We start from the raw sequence: 13,886 nt of genomic DNA, 5'->3' as shown, positions 1-13,886 counted from the left end.
TACCCAGGGTTCTGAGCTGGATATCATCATTCTTCTCTTTCTTGGTGATTCCCTTTTACTTCTGATTCTCTCTCTCTCTCTCTCTCTCTCTCTCTCTCTCTCTCTCTCTCTCTCTCTCTCTCTCTCTCTCATCTCTCTCTCTCTCTCTCTCTCTCTCTCTCTCTCTCTCTCTCTCTCTCTCTCTCTCTCTCTCTCTCTCTCTCTCTCCTCTCTCTCTCTCTCTCTCTCTCTCTCTCTCTCTCTCTCTCTCTCTCTCTCTCTCTCTCTCTCTCAGGGTAACTCAGAAATTTTGTTTGGCTGGTGCAGCATAAGCTTCAGGCTTCCTTGCACTATGTCTAGTAATAATAATAATAATATCCAGCTTGCAAAAAAAAACATATACTAATTAAAAAAAATTAGTTGGTGCATGTTTTCAATGGAAACAACCATAGTCATGGAAAATAGCACAGCATGCTGAGAAACAGAATGGTATTTAATATAAGATAAAACTACATTCGCTAATGGTAATTGTTAGTCAGCTCTGTTGTCAGTTAGCATTATCTAAAAAACCCTTAGATATTTGGGATATCATATAGGTACGATAATACTTAAGTAGGTGGACAATTCTACTACCTTTAACTTATAAAACAGAACTGCACCTTAGTTATTAATATATGAATTTATGAAGGAATAAGATGCGCTTTGGAAAGCATTTCATATTTATAAAAATTATTCCTCATAGAACAATTAACAAATTTACATAAGAAATCTGCCTGCTGAAAAAAAAAGCAGATTTTACTGGGTTCAAGCTCATGTGATTAGTCTTTTTTAAATTAGAAATCCATTTAATTGTTCAGCCTAATTTTGGAGTGTCTTGATTCCTTTAATTGGCATTAATCCTTTATAGGCAAGATCTTAACCCAAAAATTAATGTGTATTTTAGTTATTCTGTGTGCTATTACTGTTATATTATGATTTTGTTATTATTATTATTAGCCATATGGTGCAAGGAAGCCTGGGGCTTATGCTGCACCAGCCAAAAAAAATTTGAGTTACCCTGAGAGAGAGAGAGAGAGAGAGAGAGAGAGAGAGAGAGAGAGAGAGAAAGAAAGAAAGAAAGAAAGAGAGAGAGAGAGAGAGAGAGAGAGAGAGAGAGAGAGTGAGTGAGTGAGTGAGTGTCAGAAGTGGAAGAAAATCACCAAGAAAGAGAAGAATGATGATATCCAGCTCAGGACCATGGGTGTGCCAAACCCATACTCACCAGATGTGAGCCCCTGGAGATGTCAGGACGTTACACCAAAAATATTGTTTAAGATGATAGCTTTTAAAAGGATTTTAGTTGACTTTCCACATCTCTGAACCTTTGTGTCTTTTCTTATTATGTGATTAATAATGTCATTATTTGAATTTTAGTTTCAGTGCTTGTGATCATAAATAGTTACCTAAAAAGCTCCTTGAATTTAGTTTAAATTATGATATCGTGCCTTAAAATGTTAATTGCTTTTGGAGTAAATCAGTTTGTGTGTTTTTCAATATACCAGGAGTGGTATGTCTCTGTAAAATTAAATTTTTAGCTAAATTAACAGGTTTAATTTAGTTGTTTCCCCATTGAGTATACATTTCTATTAATTTTAAAAAAACCATGACAAAATTTGTGTAATATTTATCAAAGCTGATTTTGTATGTTTTAAATTTAAAAAAAAGTGGAACATAGCAATCATGTTCTTTAAAAATACTTTTAAGTTGCTCTGGTCATTTTTCAGTTGACATTTGCTTAATTATGTGTTTCATTCAAAATCATTAATGTGTATACAGCTTTACTTTTATATTAAATAACAATGCTAACAATGCTTATGAGAAATACCAAATGCCTTTAATTATTTGTCTTCCAGTATTAAACTAGGATAGACTTGTTCATTCTCTCTCTTTTCTAATGCTAAACCTTTTTACAACCTTTGGAATTTATCTGAAGAGAGCCTGTGTTGATATTCACACAGATTTCACAACAATGAAATTTACCAGTGATGAATAATGATGCATGAGGAGATATTACCTTAAATCTGGCTATGTTCTCAAAACAAATAAAATTAAATATATTTGAAGTAATTGGAAATTAGGGTCAGAAAGAACAAGTCAGTTTCCTCATCTCCTCTCTCATACACACAAATGTTAAAAAAATATTTTACTAGGTGTTTTTATGTGAATAATGCATAGTGAATTCTTTTCATGTTAAGATTTTAAGAATTTATATGTACAAACTGTAGAGAATTTAACACAGTTATATTGAGCAATTACAGATTAGCCATTCTGCAGTTTATACCTTTAGATCATATACATAAAATATGTACTAATAAATATGACATCCAGTTGCTCTTAAGTTTTATAATTATAAAAAAAACATGATACTTACCTCCCTTTCTATAAACTTTTTCTGTAAATCTGTATAAAAGTATTTCTATAAACTGTTTATTCTCAACTGTTGAGGTATTCAGCCTACTATTTTTTTTATATATTTGCTAATACACTTTAAATGATCAACTATATGTGTATTTTTAATTTTTATTTAAAAAAAAAATTATTATAATTTACATATGATATAGATGTTCAGTTGTAATCACTTGTAGTTACAAGTCTTGTGTCATTTACCAAAAAACTTCAGGAACTGTAAGTAAGTATAAATAATATGTTCCTAGAAAAGCATTCAAGTCAAATTTGTGCTAGTCAGTTAATTTTTTTCCCACAAGCACAATGTTATAAGTTGTTCTGCTAGACCTTGAAGAAACTTACAGAAATAATATAATACCATAAATATATTTTAACAATATAAAATGCTTATTAAAATAGTTTAAACCTTGCCTACAATGACTGCTTCTGTAAAAGATTACCTTAATCCCGTAGCCCTTCATTTCTTTTGTTGCCTGCAGACCTTATTTTTAATTGGGAAAACATTATGGAAACTGAAGTATGTTAATACTATTTAGGTGTCCCCAAGGTTATTGATATCGATTAAAATTTAATTCAGTAAATTAAAAATCTGTTAAAAATTTTTCAATTTTAAACAGTTCTTCAATTCGCACTTAAAATTTTCATTTTCCACGAAGCATACTTTCTCTGAAATTTCTTTAAAAATCTGAAGACCACCGCCCATTTAAGAAATGCTACCCTAACCTACACTTCTTTCAGATTTAAATATATTTTTTATTTGTTTAGCTTATTTGCAAAGTACATTTCTGTCATTATTTTTTTTTTAAATTTAAGACTGTAATATACAGATTCTGGGAATAGCTTTGATTTGGTTACTCAGACCATATGTGTTCATGAGCTGAGCTGCATGTTATGTGGTTGAAAAAAACCTAGAGTAATTCACAGAGAAAAATTATATTTCCCCACCTGAGATCAGCAAATTTCTCTAGTCTCTTGAGAAGTTTCTGCCTCAGACAGCTCCAAATGTGTGAAAAGTGGCAAACCACTGTACTGTCACAAGGAATATTCCCAGTGGTACTGGAATCAGCTTGGTATGACTTGTGCTAGCTGTTTGTTAAATTTTTCAAGGTTTGGCAAGCTGCTTGTTAAATATTACTTACTGCATATTTCTTATAATCTCTAACACAGTTACAGCTGTAAATTTTTGTTATTTCCCCCTTTGTTTATCCATCTGCAATGCAGGCATTTGGCCTGCATCAGCTATCCTTTCTACAATTCGGTAAGCCTGAATGAGATGAGGCGCTTCCCTGGGCTATTTTCAATCTGTCAAACCAACAGTCCTACTTTAAAGTGTACCTGACCCAAGAATAATAAGTTGTTTGATGATTGTTTAGAAAGAAGTTTAACTCTAATGCCTATTTAAGTAAAAGCTGCCAAAAATTGATGTTGGACATTTTTGTTTACTGATAAACAAGTAATTTGCTAAGTGGTATGCTTTGAAAGGTAACTAACCCTAGAGAAAACACAAAAATGGAAGTGGTGCAAAACAGCCTTCTTCCAAGTGGTATGCCGAAGTCAACTTGTGCAAGTTATATGTTAAATATTTGCTAGCACATTCCTCAACACTTACCATGTAATTATGGTCTGTAGAAGCAAAAGGAAATTTCAGAATTTTCTTGCAAAAATGATATTCCTATTTAAAGGACACATGCAATAAATAAAAAAATGGTTATCCATAAACTGATATTGAAGAGAGAAACCCACTTATTATAAAAATATTGGCATACATGTCTACATTAGTCGAAAAGGGTGCATGCATATTTATTTTTTTAACTCTTTGTAAACTCAGGCAGTCTATGAAGCTGATTAATGGTATTTTATTCTCAGAATCCCAAAATCTCTTTCACTGATAATTAGAATTCATCTTTATTATTATTATTATTATTAGCCATATGGTGCAAGGAAGCCCGAGGCTTATGCTGCACCAGCCAAAAAAAAAAAAAAAAAAAAAAAATTCTGAATTACCCTGAGAGAGAAAAGTAGAAGGAAATCACCAAGAAAGAGAAGAATGATGATATCCAGCTCAGGTCAGATAGTCCTTCTAAAACCCTTTATGGTAAACTATACTAAATAGCAATAACATATATTATAGTGGTTTAAAAGCAATATATATACACAGTGGCTGATTTTACTGTTTGTGATTGAAAGGTCAGAGATAAGGTTTGGGAAAATTTTATTCAGTACTGTATTTCAAATAATTTGGTAGTGATCAGTAAAATGTAAGGTGGGAGAAGGGGAAGTTAAAATATGAGTGAAAAATGTTTCAAGGAAGTGAGTGACCCAGAATCAAACAGTAAGTTAATATGTAGCCATTTTATAACCTAATTATATTATAATACAATCACAGCTATATTATCTTTTGTAATTTTGTAATTCAGGATGCATGCAGTGTTACCTAGTGCCACATGTCCGTACTAGACATAGTTCCCACGCAACATTCAAATTTTGGGAACATTTGGGTAGCACCTCATATATTGTAGGCACCTGTAAAAGTAGGACCTCTGGTGGCTACCTGTGTGCTCTGCTAAGCCACAAATTCGCACCCATATTTCATGGACATTTCAGATAATGGGATTTTTATTGTATAGTCCTTAAGTGAACTCTGATTTATGTTAAATGTACCCATGCTTGTGAAATTCAAATACTACTTATTAGTACATATACTGTTAGTACAAGTGAAACATAAGAAGACTGTAGATTTCATGAAAAAACTGAAGTGCGTATTTTATAATCATTAGATATTCAGCTGCTATTTGCAATTAATGCAGGATCATCTAGCTAGGAATCAGGTACAGTTATACTTGTCACAGCATGGATTTGTTAATGGGCAATCTTGTCTGATCAGTTTGATTGGATACTATGATGCAGTAACAAAGGATCTGGATACAAAAAATAATTTTGATATCACATACTACGTATGTGATATCAAAAAGCTTCTTATAATGTTGCACATAAAAGACTGTTATGGATAAAGGGATTATTGAGAGGGAGAAGACAAAGTGGGTATCAATGAGCACTGCTATTAATGTTATTAGTGGAGTCCTCGGGGTTCAGTGTTGGGTCCAATTTTTTTTTTTTTTTGTAATTATTAACAATGTCGAAGAAGGTATATCAGGCTTAATATCTAAGTCTGTAGATGATAAAAAGGTTGGAAGCATGGTTAATGACAGTCAAGGTATATTACTGCAACAAGTTCTGTAAAAATTGGGTGGATGGGCCAAGAAATGGCAACAAATGAGAAAAGGCAACTGAACATTGACAAATGCAAGGTACTACATATGGGCAGTAGTAATCCCAAATTAACGTACCAATCATGTGGTACTATACACTCAGGATAGTGGAAAATAAAAAAGATCTGAAGGTAAGGACTTAACTGAAGGGTAATATGAAGTTCTCTTGGCAGTACAGACAGGCTTTTCAGGAGAGCTAATGGGGTTTTATTAATGCTATACAGGCATTTTGCTAGCAGGAATAAAGAGGTGATTTTTTCCTATTGTATAATGCAGTGGTCAGGCTACATCTGGAGTACTGCATATCTGGATTCCTCATTTTAGGGGGATACATTTGCCACTGCTAATATATATATATTTTTTTCATTACCTGTTTATATGTGATTTAATTAGTTCTAGACAATATATGTGTTTGTGTGTGCTTTTTTTTTTTTTTTTAGTCACACTGCAAAGTGTCATGGCTGATTTGGCAAACCCTGATATAGTACATTAAAACTAAGCATTTTGAATTAAAGCAGCAACAGAATAAATTATTGGAATTAACTTTAAAATTTAACTATACATTTCTGTCAATTTCACTGTGTAAGCCTGTATTATTTTTCTCAAGAGTAAGTGCTGGATGCTTGCATGAAGGTTTAAAAATTCATTTAAAATAGTGCTTTTTTTAAAGCACTTTAGCAGTTTTGTATAAAACTAAGCAGGTTCACTGATAAATAATTTTACATTAACTGAAGTCTAATACAGTGGTTTGCCTTATTTAATTTTAGATTTATACAGAAACAAATGAATCACTACTCATTAAAACCCTGATGCCACAGACTGCAGTCAGAATTTGAATATTTTATCTGAAGCAGACTTTTTTTTTTTTTTCCTGTTTCAGTTACTATTAGTATATGTAACTAAAACAGAAAAATGTTCCAGGACTAATCTTACATATATATATATATATATATATATATATATATATATAAAACATGAACAGTACTGTAATTCATGAACAGATAATGAAACATGTTTTTTTTTTTTTTTTTTCGTTTGAATTAGTCCCCCACCTTTGCATCAGTGCAATGTTGGCAACATTGCACTGATGCAAAGGTGGTTATCACTAAAGGTTATCAAAGTAAATCTGGTAGTTGTTTTCAGGATTATTGTTCATACACTGTCAGAGCTGCTGGAATAGCAGAATGCCCTCATTATTTTGGCCTTTAATTTTCTGTTTGCAAGGCTCAAAAGAGCCTTAATGGCTCTTTTGAGCCTTGGGAACAGAAATAAGTCCAGTGGTGTCGAATTTGGAAAATATAGATGGGGGTAAGATTAAGAGATAAGTGACTCATCTTTTGGCTAAAAATTGTGTTTCCATATTTCTCTTAACTTAAGGCAGCAATGATGAATCTTCATGGGTAAGCACTGCAGAAGAGCCTTGTAAAAGTCTTGATCAACAGTTACACCAACAGGAATAAACTCCTTATGCACTATTCTTTTTTCAGCCAAAAAAAAAAAAGTGATCAACAGGGATTTGATTTTTGAATACAAACTTTTTTTTTTTTTTTTTTTTTTTTTGAGAGGTGACAGGGTTTTCCTCCACTCTTGACTTTGTAGTAACATAGGTGTCATTATTATTAAGTGAAGGCTAATATTGACCAAAATAAGCTGGTATGAAGATATCAGTGCAAAGTATATTGTGACAGGAATGAATGCCAAGAATTTGCATGAAATGCTATTGATTAAAAAAAAGAAAAATCAGTCCTGGAAATTTTGGGACACGCCTTGAAGGTTTCATGTAAAATAACAGTACCTTATCTGTGATAGTAGGTGGTTTTAAATATTATGCTGGCTTCATATAATATTTATCTCTAATTGAGCCACACTGCCAGTTTTTTTTTTTTTTTTTTTTTTTGTGTGTGTTAAGAAATCTGTTATGTAATAGAGAATTGAGTTCAGCTGTTTTTTTTTTTTTTCCCCCAGTTTCTTTCTTAAAACATTGTTGCTAAATGTATTTTTTATCAAAATAATTTCAACATAAAACTGGAATTAATTTCAATTATCTTATTGTTACAAAAGGGTGCATGTGTATTTATTTTTTTAATAGCTCTTTGTAAACTCAGGCAGTCTATGAAGCTGATTAATGGTATTTTATTCTCAGAATCCCAAAATCTCTTTCACTGATAATTAGAATTCATCTTCATGGTCAGATAGTCCTTCTAAAGACCTTTATGGTAAACAATAATATTCTCATTTTTAGGTTTTGCAACAGTTGTTCCACAATACTTGGGAGCAACCATGTGGCTACACTTTATTCAATGGTTAAAATGGTAACCATTTAAAAAACTATGTGCTTTTTTTTATCAGGAATTAAATCACATGATAAATAATATAATTATACATAATAATTATGATAATCTTTTTGTTCTTGGAGATGACAAGGTTCAGAACACTCTGAAGTTGCAAACATTGTTTCCACACTACTATAACTATAAAAATGAGCAGTGTTTTCATTGCTCGATATGGTAGAAACCATTAATATGACAAAAGAAGGCATATTCACATTAGATAACTTTTTTTCTTGTTTTGATTCATCTTATATTTACTAACCACATTGATAGGTAAGCTTGCACATTGTAAATTTTCTCTCTTTATGATACTTATTGTACATTTACAGCAAAATGTTGCATCTTTTTTTAACTAAACTCAAAATACCCTCCCCACCTTGTGCCAAGTGAGGAAATTTAATTTGCTCTTTGATTTGTGAAATTTTTATTTTGTGTTATTAGCAACTCTTAACTTAGCTTACTTTTCTCTTTCTCTTTGTTCATGGAGATGGCAGGGTTCAGAAAACAAGTTATAAAAGTTGATTTCCACACAACTATAAAAATGAGCAGTATTTTCATTGCTTAGTCTTGTAGGAAATAATGCCATACATCCAAAGTGCCTTCATATTATTGTTATTATTTTTTTTGGATTAACAAGGAAGAAAAAAAAAACAAAACCAATAGTTTTATATACCTTGGTTATAATTTTATAGCAGGAAAAGGCTTGGTAAATATTACTACATTTTACCTGTTCATCTCCAATAAAGTTTCATAATTCTTTTGTTTAATTTTACTTGATTTTATTACTGATCATGTATGTGTGACTGCTCAGGATGGATACTTAAGTAACCAAGTGCTTAAAGATCAGGTAATGTTAAAGATTAAATAGTCATTTAATGTCAAATTGTGTTAGATAACATCTGTTAATAAGTTTCTTTAAATTCAGAAGCAATGTATTAAAATTCTTTATGTATGATGATATTCAACCACCAAAACAAAACCCTTAAGTAATTTTTCTGTTAGTTTTAACTTACAACTCATGTAATGTTTTCAATCATAAAGTGAAATTATATAGAAATAGTCCTTGCCTAAGATTTTTCTCTAAATGACTGCATTGTTTGAATTCTTGGAAATAAAAATTTTTTTTTTTTTTTTTTTCAAAAACAAAAGTTGTGCATTTTTACTTTCTAAAATACACAAAGGAATGCTTTTGAAATGTAAGAAAATATATAAACAAGTTAGTTAATTTAAGCAGTACATTAACTTTCAGGCATGTTTCATTTTTTTTTTTCTTTTTCTATGATTAGAAGTGAAACGTAAATACAGGTAGGACCCGTTTTATGACATGGTTAGGTTCCAGCAAAACGGTCGTAAAATGAAAAGTCGTAAAAAAAGACCAAATTATAATGTAATTGAATGAGATAGGTTCCAAAATTCCCAAAATTTTTCCAAGTATGCACTAATATTTCTGTTCTTTATAAATAATTAAATATTTTAAACATTTAATGCACATGTTTTATTTATACATAAAATAATTAATAAAATAAAATTTTACTTTGGTCCTGGTGGAGTCATCACTTGAGTACGTATTCACTCAAGTGATGACTCCACTACCCGTTTTGTCCACATTAAAAACTAAATCAGGGTGGTAGTTGCCTTCGTCTATTAAGCATTTAAATTCGGAAGGATACTCTTCCACCACTGCAACGTCAGCACTAGCAGCCTCACCAGACACTTTCACATTGTGAATTTTACAACAGTTTTTAAACTGATGAATCCACCCTTTGCTGGCTGTAAATGTTTCAGTGCTACCAGACTCCTCACATATTTCGTCAAATAATGACTTTGTCTTGTCCAGAATTACCACCTTGTAACAGGAATGTTATTTTGGTTCATATCATCAACCCACAACACTAACAATTTTTCCATTTTTTTTCCATTGTCTCACTGCATGAATAAGTTCTTCTGGAGGATGACACATTTGTTATTCCTGTGTGTGTGTGTGTGTGTGTGTGTGTGTGTGTGTGTGTGTGTGTGTGTGTGTGTGTGTGTGTGTGTGTGTGTGTGTGTGTGTACTTTATTTTATCAACAACATTGTTCATAATCGTTGATACAGTAGAAGGTGCTAAACTCAACGGCTTACACACATACGACCGATGCTCACCAGACTCCATGTGACGATCACATACATTTTATCCTTAATTGTTAGTGTTTTACACACCCCCCGGCACAGAAACTGCCCTACGCTTAGAGCTCATGGTTGCACAAAAATTATTATTAATGAGAATAACACTGTGTAACCCGTTAACAACTGAGGGAAAATTCACAATGAAACGAACATGGCACATTGAATGTAAACAAAGAACCCCGGGGACTCACATTTGGTGAGTATGGGCTTGGCACACCCAGGGTCCTGAGCTAGATATCATCATTCTTCTCTTTCTTGGTGATTCCCTTCTACCTTTGACTCTCTCTCTCTCTCTCTCTCTCTCTCTCTCTCTCTCTCAGGGTAACTTGGGAATTTCCCCCCCCCCCTGGTGCAGCATAAACCTCGGGCTTCCTTGAACCATATGGCTATTAATAATAATAATAACTCTTGGCATAGCTATCATTCCACACACAGTGCACCACGAAAAACAAAAGAAACGCCTAGTGCGTGTTTGGACATGCAGGTGTTGCTGCAACGTGTTACTGAGTTGTGATTTTTTTGTTATTTTCAATTTTTTCAGGTAATATTTTGAAACAGTCATTAATGTGAAAAGTCGTAAAATGGATCATTGTAAAACGGAACCTACCTGTATTGTTATCTCCTTATCATTTAATTACTAACATTATAACTTTATAGCACTTTATAAAATGATTTTATGTTTTCTAAACTAATCCATTCAATTTAATTACGTGACATCAATTGTGTTATTTTTAACTAACACAGGGATCACGCTCTTTGCTCTGCTAAAACACATTCCTTTCAAGTATTTCTATATGAAAAACTGAAGAACTTTCTGTTGGGAAAGGGTTAGAATGACTTGTTTTTTTTTATGCATTGCCAGTGGGTTAATTATATATTTTCTCAAATATTTTTTAAAGCATAATTCATTAATTTTGAATGGCCTGACTTAAAATTAAGAGAATGAGTTTTAAAATGAATTATTATTGAAATTAAAAATCGATTTAAAAATGGACCATTAAAAAAATAAAAGCAGAAAAAAAATCAAAATAATTTATGCATTTCACACTACACCACACTGGATTACAAGAAATACTGTATTTTGGAGAGCACTTATTGCTTACTGAGACTATCTTGTTCCTCTCTCTCTCCCTCCATCCCTCCAGTTAATGTTTTTTTAAAAGTGAAGAATTTGCAAAATAAAATAGAAAAGAAAAATAAAATTTGTACAAAGGATGAACTTCTTTGTATGAAATACTGTACAAATTACATTTGTACAGTATTTTATTTAAAGGTGAAAGCAAAACGTCTTTCCCTTCAGAGGATTATGATACTTATTATTATTATTATTAGCCATATAGTACAAGGAAGCTTGAGGCTTATGCTGCACCAGCTAAAATAAATTTCCGAGTTACCCTGAGAGAGAGAGAGAGAGAGACAAAGAAGGGAATCACCAAGAAAGAGAAGAATGATGATATCCAGCTCAAGACCCTGGGTGTGCCAAGCCCGTACTCACCAGATGTGAGCTCCTGGGGATAATTGCTACTTGTCATTGCTGTACACGACTGTTGAATGTTATAGTGTACATTCACACTATACATCTAATTTCAAAAGAAACTGCAAGGGGCAAAAATTATGCCTCTATTGTTGGGCCAACTATTATATTACTACTAGTATTAGTAGTGAAAAATGATGAAAGAAGGCAAGTTTATGTATTTTACTATTTAGGGTGTGTTTTTTTGCACATGTGCACCTGGATCTGTATTGCACCTACCTATAAACCTATATGTCTATAAACTTATTTATAATTTTCATACGTGTGTGTACTAATTCCAGAAGTATAATTAATAAATTAGATAAATTCAAAAGAGTGGTAAATTTGGCAAATTAATGCAAGGAAGAAAACTATACTGGAGGCAGAATTTGAATAGGGTAAATACAGTCTATTGAGGAGGGAGAGAGAGAGAGAGAGATAACAGAAGGGGAAGAAGCACTATGCTTTTAATTGCAAAACAATTAATTACTACTAATGCAGTAATTAATTAATTAGTATTGCATTACTACATTACTCTGGGGTAGCAATAACCCCAGAGTAATGTACCAACTGTGAGGTACGACACTCGAGATAGTTGAAGAAAAAAGAACTGGGGGTAATCATGCAGTCTGATATGAATTTTTCTAAGAGTGCAGACAGGCTGATCATTCTGGTCTCTTGCCAAAGCTATTGGCCGAAACTTTTTCCCACCTCCAACCATTCCCAACACACTCCATTCAATACCTCCTGTGGTCTTCCGTCAAAAAGATGTCAAAAGGATTTTGACTAATCTTGATATTAAAAAGCTCCAGGTCCTGATGGTATTTCTCCACTGTTTCTCAAAACCTGTGCTCTTGAACTTATTCCTGTTTTTGCCACCTTTTTTCACTTTCTTATTCCAAAGGTGTTTTTCCTTCTGCTTGAAAATTTGCTCATATCTAGCCAGTTCCTAAAAAGGGTGACAAATCCCTCCCATCCAATTATCGTCCCATTGCAATTACTTTGTGTACTGATGTGGGATTTACTTAAAGATATAATTACCATCAGGGGTAAAGGAAAGGGTTTTTGCTTCCGTAAAGGTGAGTACAGTAGTCTCAGACAGTTTTTAATTCTGTACAGTGGGATCAACTGACGATGTTACCAACAGTAAATTCTAAGTGGGAAGCATTCAAGGAATTAATCGTGGATGCTACTAAAAGTTTCATACCTATTAAGAAATATTGTTCAAAGTTTAGGCCTAAATGGTTATCAAATGAACTAATGAGACTCGTGACAGAGAAGAAAAATGCATGGGATGCATATAAATTATCAAGCAACACTGAAGCCTATGGCAGATATAAGCTAGTCTGTAGTCAGGTCACAAAGGAGGGTAGGCAGGCGAAGGCAGATTACGAGAAATCTTTGCCAAAAGATGCTAAGAAAAACAGCAAGGATTTCTTTATTTATATAAACTCTAAAAGGAAGGGGATGAATCTGATTGGTCCACTGGATATCAATGGTTTGGCTGTTGATTATTCTGCTCAGATAGCAAACAAACTGAATGAGTATTTTGCATCTACATTCACACATGAGGAGTTATTAAGGTGTGAAAATGGCAGAAGGTTATCAAATTGTAGCTGGGTGCTTAATGATTTTGGAATAACAGAGCAGAAAAGTGGAGGAGAAATTGTTGAAGTTAAACATAAGAAAGGCACCTGGGGTGGATGGGATCTATCCAGTTATATTAAAGGAGGCAGCAAAGCAACTAAGCAAACCCTTAGCCATAATTATGAGAGCATCCTTGGACTCAGGGGAGGTCCCCACGGACTAGAGATGTGCAAATGTATCCCCAATTCACAAAGGGGGATCGAAGGGTGACACGAGTAATTACAGACCAGTTAGTTTCACTTCTGTTCTAGGTAAAATAATGGAGTCACTGGTTAAAGATGCATTGCAGAATCATCTAGACAAGACTGCAGCAATAATTCAGACACAGCATGGGTTTGTTAAGGGAAAGTCTTGTCTGACAAATTTGATAGGATATTATGATGTGTTTACAAAGGAATTTTTTTGATAAGGAATAATTTTGATATCATATATTTGGATTTCAGGAAAGCTTTTGACACTGTTGCGCATGGAAGACTATTGTACAAATTGGAGCAGAATGGTGTTAAGGGTAAGTTGCTACAATGGATAAAATGATG

The sequence above is a fragment of the Mastigoproctus giganteus genome, chromosome 4 (assembly GCF_048544385.1).
Source record: "Mastigoproctus giganteus isolate SK-2022 chromosome 4, ASM4854438v1, whole genome shotgun sequence".
Lineage (NCBI taxonomy): Eukaryota > Metazoa > Arthropoda > Arachnida > Uropygi > Thelyphonidae > Mastigoproctus > Mastigoproctus giganteus.
Note: the sequence above shows the minus strand (reverse complement) of the source record.